The sequence below is a fragment of the Canis lupus genome, chromosome 24 (genome assembly GCF_011100685.1).
Source record: "Canis lupus familiaris isolate Mischka breed German Shepherd chromosome 24, alternate assembly UU_Cfam_GSD_1.0, whole genome shotgun sequence".
In the NCBI taxonomy this organism is placed as follows: domain Eukaryota; kingdom Metazoa; phylum Chordata; class Mammalia; order Carnivora; family Canidae; genus Canis; species Canis lupus.
In genome coordinates, this window is record NC_049245.1 from 37,712,366 (window position 1) to 37,728,389 (window position 16,024).

A 16,024-nucleotide genomic window follows, 5' to 3' on the forward strand; every position below is an offset into this window, starting at 1 on the left:
GGTCTGCTCCATATCAACCTGACAGCTATATGCATCTTGTTAAACTATTCTTGATTTCCTAACAGAGACAATGACTTAAGTTCCGATTATGTCTAACATGATACCACTATCGAAGGCACAGCACAGGAACACTGGCCAACAGAGTGTATCCTCCCACACCCCCCAACTTCCTGGGGGAGGCATCGGCCCCTCCTCACAGAAGACAGATTTTTTTTAGATTTTTTTTATTTTATTTATTCATGAGAGAGAGAGAGAGAGAGAGAGGCAGAGACACAGGCAGAGGGATAAGCAGGCTCCATGCAGGGACCTCGATGCAGGACTCGATCCCAAGTCCCGGAATCACGCCCTGAGCTGAAGCCAGACGCTCAACCTCTGAGCCACCCAGGCGTCCCACAGAAGACAGATTTAAACGGCGCCATATCCCTCGGGTCCTGCAGCTATGAAAGGGCTGGCAGATTTTTCATCTCAGATCTGTTTGGGGAAAAAAGTTGCCCAAGGTGGGTTCAAGCCAACTTGTAGCATGTGGACTTTATTTTATAGTCAATAAAGTCATTCTTTCTCATCTTGAGTCCCAAAACTCAGTCGTCCTTGAATATCTGTTTTGTATTACACATTCCAGTCCCTCAATTCTCTCGATAACATGTTTCCTTCAGGGAGAAATTGTGCTTGTCATTTGGAAAATGTGATCCACTCTTGCACTGGAGATGCTCAAGGACTCCAGACATCTACCTAGATGGGGGGAGGTAAAGTGTTTAAGTGTCAGAGAAACCATAACCCAGGGATATAACACCAGTGGGCCTTTGACAGCTGCCCAGTAATAAATGAGAGACGTGGATTCTTTCTGCCACTCAAACTCCCCGGCTTTGCTCTAAGCAGTAAGTACCAAAAACAAATACATATTTGTTGAAGTTTTGTTTTGTTCTGTTTGGATTCCAGTTGTTGAGATATAATCATTTCTTGTAAGTAATGCATTTTTTTAAAAAAAGGTACTTGAATCTTTACCTTATGGTTTAACAGCCACGGAAAAAGTCTTGAAATATTTTCAAAGGGAAAGAGGTAGGGCAGGAGGGAGGAGACAGAGATAAAAGATACAGTTATCGAAACTTAGGAGCCAGCACAAACTAACCTAGTCGGAGGCAAATGGGACTTCTGAAGGGGAGGAAAGTGAACTGGGAAGAACGCCCAGCACGTGCCACCAGCTTGCTTTCCTTCTGGCGTTTATGCACTCTGGGACCTAGAGGGAGCCTGTTTGTGGGGCAGGAGTGACCCTGGGCCTTCTGGGTGCTGCAGTGGACAAGGGGGTGACAGCCTTAAGAACAGCAGAATTGACTTCCAAAGTAGGTCTGCACATTTCCAGAAAGTTCAGTGTTTCCTTACTTGCCTCAGGGCAAAAACAGCCACTGGTGCTTTAGAAAAGCAGGTGTGGAGCACCTGGCTGGCTCAGTCAGTAGAGCGTGCAACGCTTGATCTTAGGATTGTGAGTTCGGGCCCCACTTTGGGTATAGAGATTACTTAAAATATTTAGTTGGTTAAGCATCTGCCTTTGGCTCTGGTCATGATCCCAGGGTCCTGGGATGGAGCCCCACAGGGCAGGCTCCCTTCTCAGCGGGGAGTCTGCGCCTCCCTCTCCCTCTGCAGCTCCCCCCCGCCGCTCATGTGCCCCTGCTAGCTTGCTGTCTCTCGCTCTCTCGCTCACTCTTGCTCTCAAGTAAGTAAAATCTTTAAAAAAATAAAATAAATTAAGATCATCATAAGAAAGGTAGGTTTAAGGGCTTCACCCCAAACCCAGTGAAATAGAATGTCCAAGAAACATGGCACGTTGAGTGATTATGGGCAAGTTACTTAACTCACAGGCATCCATTTCTTCATCTTGAAATGGTGATAAGAGAGCCCAGCCTCAGGGTTGTGTGAGGATTTAATCAGGGCATTCAGGTGAGGAGCTCCACAGCATGCCGGGACCTGAACCACACTGGATAGCCATTACCTGCTTACCTCCTGTATTCTGTTCCAGGTAAGGCACAAAGCTATAAAACCACCCTCTCTAGCCTCAGTCTCAAGAGGCGGCCACTGGTAGTAACCTCTGCAGAGCCCATCTGCATCTTGATCCAACCTTCAGTGATGTACTGCACCTGTTTTATGTTGTGGGGACATCGCCTGTGCTATTGTATCGGCTCACCCTTCACCAGAGGGAGTAGAGTTCTACTGCCTTTGGGTTCAGTCTAAGATGGTCACTGCCTTTTAGATCTGTAGCTGGCCCTTCAGTGACACATGCTTGGGTCCACTCACACATGGATTTTTTTCAATAAATACAGCACAATACTACAAATACTCTTCCTTATGGCTTTCTTAATACCACGTTCTTAAGCTTACTTCATTGTAAGAATACAATATGTAGCACATACAACATGCAAAAATATGTGTTAATCTACTGTTTATGTTATTGGTAAGGCTTCCACTCAACAGTAGGTTATTAGTAGTTCAGTTTTTCAGAGTCAGAACCATACATGGATTTTCAACTGTCCAGGGCCACTGCCCTCCAAGTCCCTCATTGTTCAAGGGTCAACTGTACATAGACTTTGGTTGATCACCCTCATTTACACACAGGCACTGACTCTGGGCCAGAACTGTTCTAGGTTCTGGAAATCAAGTGGGGAAAACAAAATTCATGCCTACATGGAGCTCATGTCATCACACGGGATGGAAATAATAAAGAGAGCCAATAGATATGTCCAGAATCCCATCCTTTCTGACTGGAAGCAGAGCTGGAAACAGTAAGGGAGTGCCAGAGGGAACCTCAAAGGCCCCGAATGAGGGGAAGGATCGTGGTAGATAAGGTTAGGAAAAAGGGGACAGAGACTACCGGAAGCTATTGAGAGGATTTTGCATTGACTCTGAGTGAGATAAGAAGCTTTCAGAGGGCTTCAACCAGAGGAGGGACCTGATCTCACTTAGGTTTTACTGGAAGCCTTCTAGCTTGGAGTCAGGAATAAACTGTAGAGGGGCAAGTAGGAGAGAAACCAGGGAGGGGGCCTCTGCAAGAGATGGCGGTGACTTAGAAGATATGGAAGTGGTGAGAAGCAGTTGGATTCTGGATATATTTTGGAGGCCAAGCCAATAGGATGGGATGTGGGTGTGAGAGAAGCAGAGGAGTCCAGGATGATTCCAGCAGGAGTCACCTGGAAGCTACAACCGCCTGAATGGAAAAAGCTTGATGAGAAGGTGGGTGGAGAGATCAGGGATTTGATTTGGACTGCATTAAGTTTGAGATGCCTAGTAGATAGAAATAATGAAGGGGCTGAGTAGGCAAGTTAATATATGTATAGGTTCAGAGGAGAGATTGGGGCAGGAGATAGCAGTGTGAAGACCATCAGCATGTAGGTAGTAGTTAAAGCCATGATAATGGGGCACCTGGGTGGCTCAGTCAGGTAAGTGTCTGCCTTTGACTTAGGTCATGCTTCCTGCTCAGCGGGGAGTCTGCTTCCCCTGTTCCCTCTGCCCTCCCTGCAACTGGTTTTCTCTTTCTCACTCTCTTAAATAAATAGATGAAATCTTTAAATAAAAGTAAATAATAAAGCCATGACAATGAAGACTGTAACCTGGAGAAGGAGTCATAGAAGAGGTCTGGGACCCAGGCCTGGAAGTCTCAGCCTTTAGAAATGGGGGCCAGTCACAACCTTACTTGGCAGATGCGGAATCTGAACTTTCTCCTATGGGACCCTGAGTGCCCCATCTCACCTCTCACGACCTCCCCAGCCACGGCATGAGGTGAGGGAAGGATCCGGTGAGGTGAGGATGGGAGAGGGCCACAAACCACAAAGGGCAGAAAATCTTGGTGTTCATTTAGTTCTTCCTAGAGAGTCACGTCCAGAAATCCACATTCATCCTAGGTCGGACTGTATCACTGGCACTCATTTATTCCACAGACATTTCCCAGGAACCTTCTATGTGCCAGGCACTGGTTACCGACAGTAAAAGTTGACACAACCCCCAGCCTCAGGAGCCTCTCTTCTAGCAAAGGGACCACTGTCCTAACTGTGACCTTTTTGCAGTCTTACTTCTCTTGGATTCCTGGCATTTAGTGCTTTTAAAAGTTTATTTTCTCAATTTTTGTGTCTGTTCCTAAGACATGAGAAGAGAGCATTCCAGATTTTTGTGAGTACTGCTCCACTGACAGAGTACAGGTATGTTGTAGAGAATCAATTGCTATGTTTGTAATGTTGGTTTTTCAGTGACACAGGACCCTCATTAACAGTCACATGACGACAGCAGTGTTCTGCTGTGGTGGAAATGAAGCAAGATAGGTGTGAGAATGCAGACTGCCTCATACCGTACAGCCACACGGTGCTGGTGCTCAAGCGTCACTGAAACGCAGTGTGCTCCTTGCTTCTGTGCTCATAGCTCAAGTGGAAGCTCTCACACCGACTGGTCTTTTAAGGGAAACTCAAACATAATTACTCATCTTTTTAAAATAGAAATTGAGACAGAAGCCATTGGCATTTCTGACATTTCATGAGACCCTCTTAACACGCTCCTAAGCAGGATGAGGGCCACTCATCTGTTCGGGAAACAGTTAAGACACATAAGGTGTCAGATCTCTGTCACCACTTCCCAGCTGTGTGACTATAAGCAAGTCGTTATACTCGGCAGGCTCTGAGTTTCTCCATCCATAAAACAGGAGACGCTGACTGTTCCTATCTATCTCCTGCAAAGTGTATGACATCAGACCTCTGAAGGCCGTGGCTTCCCACAGTCACCTCTCTCCCTAAAGCGCCATTACTGTGGAAGGGAAGGCAGAGGGTTGGGCCAGGCGGCGGGAGAGCCCTGGTGTTGTGTGAAGGAAGGGGAGGGGTGCCACCCAGGCAGGAGCAGATCAGGTTACTCCAGCCTTAGCACTCAGCTTGGACCCTCCCAGACCTGCGTGGATGTGATGCTTCCCACTGGCAGGCTGGCAGGAAGGTCTGCCCTGGTGGTGCTGCTGCATGGCCAAAGAGAAGGCCCGGGGCACTACTAGCTCCTCCTCCTGAATGGGGCAACTGGGTAGCTATGGGCAGTGAGGGGGTTCAGGGTTCACAGTGGAGTTGTTATGGTCCTGGATGGCCAGAGAGCTAGTGAAGCCATGCATGAACGGAAATGGAGTGTGCTGAAGACAGAGAAGTGAAGACAGATGATAATATTTAGAAGACGAAGAATTCAGAGAGAAATGAGAGCAAAGGGAGTGTCTGAGGAATTTTGGGATGTGGCCACTTCTTGTCCTTAAATCACCTCTTCAGAGTAGCTCACTAACGATAAGTGTAAAGGACTCTGACCTCAATTAAATCTCAACGTTGGGAACAAATTAGCACCATCAGAGCATCTTGCAAATGCTCCTCTGTGTGAAGAACCGCACTTTCAGTTCAGACTGCCCTCTGTTGGATGTCTCAGCCCCACATCCCAGTCCTTAAACTCCACAAGAGAAGGAAAACAAACACCCAGAGAGCCTTCCAACCCTTCCCATACAATTATCATTTTACTGGGCTGCCTTCAGCCCAGGGCCTGATCCTGGAGACCCGGGATGGAGTCCCACGTCAGGCTCCCTACATGGAACCTGCTTCTCCCTCTGCCTGTGTCTCTGTCTCTCTCTCTCTGTCTCTCTCAGAATAAATAAATAAAACCTTAAAAAACAAAACAAAAGAACCAGATGTCCCCCCACAAAGGGGCTGCCAAGGCACCCAAATCAGAGTCCCCTTTCTTAAGCAACTTAAGACACGATCTTAAGGACCGAGGTTCAAATGTGACATGAATATGCTTATTCAAAGCCTTTGCTCCTGGTTCTGGGCAGGGCACCAGAGCAGTCAAGGTAAATGACCATAGCACTGTTAGAGGTTGATAAAAACAGAGGGACCTCCCTGGACAGGGAGTCAGGAGGCTATGTTCTTGACTGTGTCTTGAACCCGCATGTGACTTCCATCAAGTTCTTCCCCTGTTCTGCCTGTCGATTGGCAGAAGGAGGCATAAGTTCAACGGTGCAGTTTCCAACTTTAAACTCTGCTGATGATGGCACTGCCCCTCAGGAAGACAGCTTTGGCGGTATCCTACACATTTAAATGTGCACACCCGCTGGTTTCTTGGACTAGGACTAGAGGAAAACAGGAGTGCACAAGACAGATGCACAAGATGTTCACTGAAACACTAAGTAGTGATGACTTAAACGTCCACCATCACAAGACTATCTAAATAAGTTACTGCATACCTATACCTTGGAAAACAAGGTAGCCTGGAGAAAAGAATGAAGAATGTAAGTAGTAAAGTGGAAGTATCACCGTGATTTTTTTTTTCCTTAGCATGTGCAGTGGTAGGGGGTGGGGCAGAGAGAGGGAGAGAGAGATTCATAAGCAGGCTCCACACCCAGCTCAGCGCTTGAGATGGGGTTTGGATCTTCCAACCCTGAGATCATGACCTGAGCCAAAATGAAGAGTCTGAGGCTTACCTGACTGCCATCCAGGTGCCCCCACTATGATATATTCTTGAGTGAAACAAGCAAAAATACCTGCATGGTATATGCACATTGCTATATTTTATATATAAACAAATATATATATAAACATATATATGTGTATGTATATAATACAATTTTTGTTATATATATAACAAAAGATCTTGAAGGAAGGGTGAAGGGGAAACTTAGTCTTCCCCTACAAAATGCTTTACTTTTATAATAAAAATTACTTCAAAAGATTTTAATCTGTGGAGTAATATAAGGTAGATCTATATGGGTCTCATCTAAGCAGTTTGAGTTCTTGACCTACCATCAACCCATGATGAGAGATTTGCAGTGATTCTTAGATTCGGGTGTGTCCAGTGCTTTCTGCATCAGCTACACGTGCCAGCCTGTGGGGTGGTCTATTTGGCAAGTGGGAAATGGAGGTTCCAGACGAGTTTTTCAAGGCTATTTCTACTGTACACAAGATTACCTCCTCTGGGTTCCTACAAACCTATTTCTCTTCCTATCTTTTGGGACCTCATCCCTAAGGGGACACTTAGCATGCTGTATCGTAATTGTGGGCTCAAGCACAATACTGTTCAAAATGAGGTCTGCTGAGCCTTAACTAAAAAAGCAGGGCCTTGGGGATCCCTGGGTGGCGCAGCGGTTTAGCGCCTGCCTTTGGCCCAGGGCGCGATCCTGGAGACCCGGGATCGAATCCCACGTCAGGCTCCTGGTGCATGGAGCCTGTTCTCCCTCTGCCTATGTCTCTGCCCCGCCCCCCCTCTGTGTGTGTGACTATAAAAAAAAAAAAAAAAGACATTTCCTAAAAAAAAAAAAAAAAAAAAAAAATTTAAAAAGCAGGGCCTGCATTTGATAGGTCTTTGGGATTTTTTTATTTAGTTTTTTTTTTCCCCCCAGCAGTTCGTTTTGGTTATATTTTACAAAGATAGGCACCTGCAATGATTGGAAAATTCTTTAACAACTGGTCCTTCAGCAGTATCTCTGAGAAGCACCGAGCTGCTGGAAAGAAGAGAGTCATCCACACTGCGGCAAGGCACCCCATGTTTGGCATCTGAATGACTATGTGAATGAGCAAGAGTAAGGCACGGGGTGGGAGCGGGGTGCCCAGAATCTCAGTTTATCATTCAGGCCATGCAAAGGGCAAGAGCAGAGGACTTCAGGGTCACGGCCAGACTTGATAGGAGCATCCATCAGTGCTCTCTCTTCCTGATTTTGAAGACGAAGCTGGGAGATCTTTCCCCCGAGTCATGGAGATGTCCAGGGAACAGTGAGGCGAGGGCCACACACAAATAAAAAGCAACATTCACTGCTCATGATTACAAAGTCAGACAAAGATAGCAGACTAAGATAAACATTCTCCTTACCAGCCTGAACAAGGAACAGAAAACACAGGGCACATGCACAAAGCTCTTATTTTAAGCACTGCTATTTAAGAGGAAGCTTTTGGACCATTTGCCTCAGGGTGAAGAAACTGAGGAGTGGGCAGGGTCCCACTGTGGGGCGCAGGTTCAACCGTGAGAGAAACAACTTCAGCCTGAAGTTTCTGCCTCAGAACTCGTGCAAAAACTCCCCGATCCAGAAGGCTGCTGGGCATACCTTGCTCCATTTTGCAATTTGCTATAGGCACTTTCCAGAAACAAATAGATCCTCATTATACCTAAAGAGACCCGAAACTAGAAAAATGACTGCCCATTTTGTTTTTAAGCTTCCCTGTAAAGTGTCATAGAAAGCAGGGTTGGAATGGACCTGAGTCCAAAGCCCTACCCACTGTGTGCCATTCGTCCTCCCTGGCTCGCCCCAGTCCCCACACTACGAGTGGGATAACAACAGGACCAAGTTAATGTGAGGAGTGAATAAGAGAATGTGCATAGCACACTTAGCTCAGGCTTGACCTGACGTGGCATGAGCCTCCCACAAACGCTAGCTCGGGGCTCTTCGTAATCATAGACCAAAGTGCAAGCCCAAAGGAGTCTTGAGCAGTGATAGGTACCATTAATTCAACACGTGGCATGTGCCAGAAACAGTGTTAAGGGACACATTTATAATCTGGTGGGATTCTTGGTACAACCTGTGAGGTAGTTACTCAGCCCCTTTTAGACACAGGACTCGGAGAGGTAAGGTCCCCTGTCCAGCTCAGCACAGAGGCAACCATGCCAGGAACTGAACCAGGCTCCCCTGCTGTGCTCCCCATCATCACCCACCTCTCTCACCCTCTTGGCTTCCTGGGTCTTGCTTTCTTCTGTGTTTCCCAAGAGAGAGCATGAGATCATGGGCATCAGCTTTGGCTGGCTTTGTTGTTGTTCTTAAGCCTTCATCACTGGTATGATTTTTCAAAAATTTGGCATTCCCTTAAATTAAAAAAAAAAAAATACGTTTGGTTCTTAAATGTCCCCTGAGGAGGGAAAAGAAAGGTTTCTATAAATGATTTAGTTCTTTTCTCCCTGATGTTGAATTTAATAAGGCTAAGTCATTGGATCTGCACTAACAAGTTGGGTTGTTTGTTGGTTTATTTTCATTTTGGAAACTCCTCTCCATAGTGAACCACACTCCCTCTGCTGAAAAAAATCCCATGAGGAATTCTGATCAGATGCCGGGGCTGTGGGGCACATCCCCTGGAGAGTATCATGTTTCTAGAAGGCTCCTAGAAGGCAACAAGTCTTGCAACCTGACTCTTAACTGCCATTCTTACCTGTTGGATTGTCTCAGGGCAAGGGGAAAAGGACATAGGCGTGCTTTCTGCTTCCAAACAAAATTATGTACTTTGTAAAGGAAGGAATATTTTTAAACCAACAATTGAAATTCACTTAACTCTATAAAAGGCAACACAAAATGGTGAGAGCCCTGGAGCCCAACTACTTAGGTTTGAGTACCAGCTCGACCCCTTACCTGTGTGGCCCTGGGCAAGTTGCTTGACACCTCTGAGCCTCAGTTCCCTCCTCTGTAAAATGCAGGTGATAATAGCACCTAAATCCTTATGTTTTTGTGAAGACAAAAGTGAGTTTGCCAGAGACTGAAGGATTGTCCCAGAACTCTCAGGGATAAAACTGGGAAGGTCCCAGGCAAACCAGGACGAGTCAATCACCCTAAGATGAAACTAGAGTACAGTGTAAATGCTTTAGGAACAGTCTCTGCACATTTTACTACTCCATAGTCTTAGCTGCTATTATTCACAGCTACTTCCAGCATCCATCTTATTCCTTGCCATTGGTTGCCATGGTCCTCGTTTATTTAGTGTCCACTCTACAGGGCCTTCTGTGTGTCTTTCATCCTTACACCACTAAACCGACACCCCCAAAGTCCCCAGGAAATATTTCTTGCCGTTTACAGAACAAGTTTCCGGAGAATCTGTTCTATGCCAGGCAAACAGCTCTTCAACAAATCTTGTAGTCTTTTCCCTCCTTATCTCCCTCAACCTTCAGGCAGCATCTAACTTAAAGGTTAAAATAGAGAAAATCCGTGTGATGCTGAGTGGCATGCCTACATGCCAGGAACGCCAATGATTGCCTGCAACCCCCAGAAGCTAAGGAGAGAGGCCTGGGACCTTCTCCCTTACAGCTTCCAGAAGGAACCAACTCTGGCCTTGATTTTGGAATTACGGCCTCAGACCCGTGAGAGGGCAGATTTCTGTTGGTTTAGGTCGTACTTTCGTTACAGCAGCCCTAGGAACCGAGTAGAGCCCCTTTCACAAGACCGTCACAAGTCTTGTGTCCTGACAAATGCAAGGGCCTCCTCACTGGTCTGCCTGCCATCTGTCTTCCCTCAAGTCAGCCTTAAAACACCAGCTTCTGACTCCCAGGTCAGAGACACCCCATGATCCCCAGCACCTACATCAGCACTTCCCAAACTCACTCGACATGAAAATCCCACAGACAGTGGTTAAAATGATAGGTTCCTGGCCTGGTTCCAGACCTCCAGAGATGGGCTTGCAGAAGGGGAGCCTTGGAATCTGCATTTTTAATAAGCACCCAAGATGATTAGGCACATTGGGGGCACTCTGGCCCACAAGATGAGATCCAGAAGAGACCAAGGCCCTTGGTTCAGTGATTTCCATACCATGGCACCAACCTCCTTTTCAAATGTCACTTCCCAAGGTTTTCCAGGACCTCAGAATCCATCCCACGGTGCTGCCTGCCTCGTAGTCCTTCAGCTTGCACATCCTTTTTACACAAAGATGCTGATGTACTTTGAGAACTGCTCTGCTTTCACCATTTTCGTCCCTAGAACTGTTCTTCCTTCGTCCCTCTTCTACATCTGGAATCCAGAATCTGAATGATCCCATAGACCTGAAAGTTGTCTCTGATTATTCAGTGATAGCCTTTCTGTGAACTCAGAATAAAACCCAAACCCTACACCAGGACCTGCAAAGACCCTACCTGTCCTAACCCTGTCCACACTCTCACACTGGGTCTCTTTTGGAACTGTTCTTGAAGTTCCAGGCAGAGGCTTTCCTTTAATTCCCCAAACCAAGTTTTTCCCCCACCTGGATCTTTGGCGCATGCCCGTCTCTCTCCACACCACCAACACCTTATAAATATCATGTCCTCAGAGCTTTTCTTACAACCCATCCTTAGTAGAAAGCACACACACACACACACACACACACACTCACACTTATTCTCAGTCACCACACTCTGATCAGTTGCCAACATTTAAAAATCAGGAAGTTTCACATAAAAATGTCCAGCCTCTTACAGAATCAGCAGACCTGCCACTACAAAGCCCGCATTCTCCCACAGCCTCACAGGCTGGAGGTGAGCCCTGTCCTGGAGCAGGAATTCTCTGCAGGCCCCGCCCAGCTTCTCCATTCCCTTCAGTTACCTGCCTGGGCCATAAACAGCCATGTTTGTGACACTTCCTTGCCCCCCTCCCAAGTTGGGTTCACTTATCTGTCTGCCTCATAGAGAGCGATGGCTTTGGTCCCCACTGCAACTCCAGCATCTCTCCTGTGCTGGGTGCATAGCTGGACCTCACTAATCATGAATTGGATGGATGGATGGATGGATGGATGGATGGATGGATGGATGGGATGTCCTGCCTCCTCCCTGTGTCCCATAAGCCATACCATTCATTTTGCCTTTTAATTACACCCTTCCCCGCAACACTTAACTAACTTGTTGCCCCCAGTGCCTCCCTCCTCCGTAGAGCTTATGAAAATATAAATCTGATCCTTTCATTGCCCAGTTGTAAACATTAGAGGAGTCTCTGAGCACCAACTGGGGAAAGCATAAACTCGCTGCGAGGGCATCTGAGGCCCTTCTCATCTGGTTTCCACCTACTTCTCCAGCCCCCACCTCCAGAGAGGGTCCTCACCCGGCACACCCACGCAACCACGCCATGGCTTGGGGAACACACCATGTTCTTTCCCCGCCCCCACACCTCTGCTGCAAAGCTGGCTTTCCCTGGAATGCCTCCTCCCCCGTCCCACTCCCCGCCATGCCTCTAGCAAACTCCTACTCATTCTTCTGCCCTAGCACTAACCAGAGTCACTGCACTGTGAAACACTCCAGACCCCCCCTCCAGGCTGACTTAGTCATTCTCTCATTTCTGCTCCCACCTCCCCCCCCCCCCCCTTCATACCATGGCCTCAGCACTGAGTAATGGCTCAAAATAGCAGCTGGTGTCTTCTGAGTACTTGCCGTGTGCCAGGCACAGAGTGAGCTTTATCGCCTTTAATCCTCACACTCACGCTGAGCCCCTGCCTGGAAGGAAGCCTTCCCTCCCCGCTCAGGATCCCCTACAACCCACCCAACACACAGAGACACAGGAGGATCTCTGTCTCACCTCCAGCTTCCCTGAGAGCCTGCCTCTGCCACCCTATGTTGAATTTTCTTTCTCCTTCCGCATCTTGCCCCCCACCCAACAGGCCTCCCCATCTCTCCTCCCTGCTTTATTTTTCTCCAGGACTTCTGTCACTAACACACTATATACATTTTGATTAATTCTCTTGTGTATTGTCTCTACCCGGTGGAATGTCTGTTCCGGAAGGGCAGGGATTTTTGTCATGTCCTCTTCACCATCTAGAATTGCACCTGGCACATAATAGACAATAAATACTTATTAACTCAAAGAGGCTAGCTATTATTACTATTAAGATGTGTCCCACAGGTGGGTGGTAGTAGAGTCAAATGTGATCTCTGGATTGTCCCAGAGATCCCACCACCACCCTTAACTTTAGTGGCCACCACTTCCTGAAGACGTCTCTCCCTGACTCTGATTTCTCAGCTAGCCCTGGGTTCCTTGGAAGCAAGGACTCTATTGTATTTAGATTTGCGTTTCCCTGTGTGAGCCACAGTAGGTGCTCATGGGTATTTGCCAAACCTATCTACAGTGTAAACTGAAGTAGACATGGTATCTTCACTTTTTGCCCTCTGTCTCCATGCGAAAAACAGTGTTACATACATAGTTGAGGCTTTAGATACTTATTTCATTAACGAATTCTGTTATGGCAATAGGTAATAAAAATAATTAGCCATAATGACAATAATAGCTCACATTTACAAAGTCCTTACTCTGCACTAGGGCCTTTTAAATGCTCTGTACATGAAGGAGGACGATTAACTCTCTTACTGTCCTCATTTTACAGATGATGAAATGGAACCTCAGAGAAGTTAAGAGCTCGCCCGAGGTCACACAGCCAGGAAATAGCAGAGGCAGGATTTGAACGTAGGCACCTGAGAGTCTCATTCTTAACTGCTATGGGCTGCATCTCAGCTAAGAGATGTCCATTAAAAGGCCACCCTGTGTGGAAACAAGAATGGTTTATTACACATTTCTGTTTTATTTCAAGGGATTTCTTGAAATTCTGCCAAAGGCTTTGGTAGGCAATATTACTTGCTAAATAATAACCACTAGTATGCATATTGCATTTGATGGTTGGCAGTGCGGCTTCATGTAGTTTCTCATCTGATCCCTGCAACAATGTGATGAGGTGACCACTTATGTCTCCTCTCATGAAAGAGGAATCTGAGGTTCTGAGTGGGTAAAGGAACAAGGTCAAGGTCACCCAGCCAGTGAGGAGCAGAGCAAGGGCTCAAGTTAACATCTGTCACTTGACAAAAAATTGAGATCTTAGGGAGCCTAGGCTGGTCAATCGGTTAAGCATCTGCCTTCAGCTCAGGTCATGATTCCAGGGTCCTGGATCAGATTAGGCACTCTGCTAGGTGGAGAGCCTGCTTCTTCTCCCTTTCCCTTGCCCCTACTCATGTTCTCTGTCTCTCTCTCTCTCAAATAAATAAACTCTTAGAAAAAAAAATTAAGATGAGTGTTTCCAAACTAAGTCTCTTTCATGTCACTTAAAAGTAAATAAAATAATCCACATGAAAGCCCTTGCCACAGCTCTTGGAGCCAGGTAGGACCCTCATATTTGTTAAGTATCATCATCTTCATCAACACCTCCAGGAACTGGAATATTTTAACTGATGACTGCAGCCTGTCTGTTGAGCTTGATGGAAAGATTACCCTTTTCATTCTAGTTCATCCCTCATAATGTTGAAATAATGATCAATCTCCATTATCCCTGGGGAACCATAGAATGTTAAGAGCTGGAAGAGATTGTGGAGATGAGCTCATCCAGTGGCTGCATTCACAGATGGAGAAATTGAGTCCTCGAGAGAGAAGAGGTCAGAGGGCACACTTATCGAGGGCAGGGCTCATGCACTGTGCCTGGCACATACCGCCTCCCACGAAGATGGGCTTTTACCTAAAAGGGCATCTAGCTTCTTAAAGGCTACAGGAGGTAATTCATGAGTTTCCTGAGCTTTGAGCACCTCCACCTCACCCCCACACAAAGTACCAAAGTGTTATAAGCTATTAACCAGAAAACCAGTCATATGACTTAATTCCACCTCTGCTAAAGGGCTTAAAAATGCTTTGGTGAGTAGTCTGAGATTCATAAATATACACTTCAGCTCTTTCTCAAAGAATTATTAACCAGCTCCATCAAAACTGGAACTTGAGCAATCAAGGAGAAAAAAGAGCTGGCAAGAGAAATGTCTTGAATAAAATCTCGCCACCAGTATATATGACTTCTTGGCACCTCTAGCTTTTTCCTTTTTTTCTTTTCTATGCGTTAGAGGAGGAAGGAAAGAAAGAAGTATTATTGGATAAGACATGAATCAATAAAACTAATCGTGAAAAATTAGACTCTTTCCACTTCACAAGATCGATTCCAAATGAACACAAAAGTCGTGTTAAGTTGTAGAACTTAAAGACAGAAAGTATTGAGGAGGATACAGCACAAATGTAACCCCCACTGGCTTTTTCAGAGGACGAGGACAGAGACAGGCTGGAAGGACCTGACGGTGTGTGGGTGTGATAATCAGGGGTAGCCCATTCCCAACTAATGATTTTGAGAACCTATAATTTATCAAGCCCGTGTCATACTCACCTTACTTATCTCACGAACTCACTGGGTACTAATTCTCCCAAGCATGAGACTAGCTTTTCATTCCACACTAAGGCCTTGATCAGCTTTGGCCTGAGGATTTGGGGGTGGGGAGAGGTGACAGAGAGAAATGAGATTAGGGTTCAGCCTGGGAACTAAAGAAACAGAAATATAAGACCTCCTCTGTGTTGTGTCTCTGGGCTCCTTGCTTCTCAAGGAAGTCTGAAATTCAGGCTCTGCCAACAAACTTGTGGCCACAACACCTCCCAGAATGAAAGGGTTCCCCTCCTCCACAACACCTTTATCAAATTCAAACTGTTTTCCACATTTCTTCCTTACACAGCTCGGGCGCACCTGTGACGCAAGCCTCAGAGCAAATTCCACTCAGGAGATCCAGGAAGCTCTGGCCTGTCCCTCCCGTCTAGAAAAGAAAGTCCAAGAGGGATACCACACCCGGAGGAGGGGAGAGAGGACATGACAACACCTCCAGGAATGCGGGGCCCACGCAGGTGTGTTGGCATCCATGAACTTCCTTTTGAAAAGGGCCTGATAAATCAGTATGGATAACAGTAATAAAGCTCAACCACCCGGCAGTGGCTTATGTTGAACTGGGGCCCTGGCAACTGGGAAGGGGAGAGTGACAGCTGAGAATAAAGGTTCCTAAAGGCTGTGACAAGTTTTCTACTCAATGGTTCTTAAAGTGGGGGCCCTGAGATCTTTTTAGGGGATTCTCTTTTTTAATATATTTTTTAAAGACTTTATTTATTTATTCATGAGAGACACAGAGAGAGCTAGAGACACAGGCAGAGGGAGAAACAGGCTCCCCGCAGGGAACATGATGTGGGACTCGATTCCAGGACCCCGGGATCACGACCTGGGGTGAGCCAAAGGCAGACGCTCCACCACTGAGCCACCCAGGCATCCCTTTTTTAGGGGATTCTCAAAGCTAAAACTATTTTCCTAATACTGAACATGTCACTTGTTTTTCTCATCCCCATTGTCTCACAGGTATCCAGTGGTGGTTCCAGAAAGGACATATGTGATGATATCACCCTGATGACTCCTGGACTGTGTGTTGTGTGTTCTTGTGTTTAAACATCCTCAGTTTTAATTCTCATATAATGAATATTAAAAAGACATAACATACACAAACAATA

At 46.4% G+C, this 16,024-nt stretch overlaps 1 long non-coding RNA gene across 1 annotated transcript in view; it reads left to right on the forward strand.

The window, feature by feature from the left end:
• Nucleotides 1–16,024, forward strand: part of LOC102152749 — a 41,340-nt gene extending 25,316 nt beyond the window's left edge. Inside the window, exons 4-5 of the long non-coding RNA XR_005377974.1 lie at nucleotides 15,211–15,376; nucleotides 15,876–16,024. This is a non-coding gene — a long non-coding RNA (uncharacterized LOC102152749). The remainder of the gene's footprint in view (nucleotides 1–15,210; nucleotides 15,377–15,875) is intronic.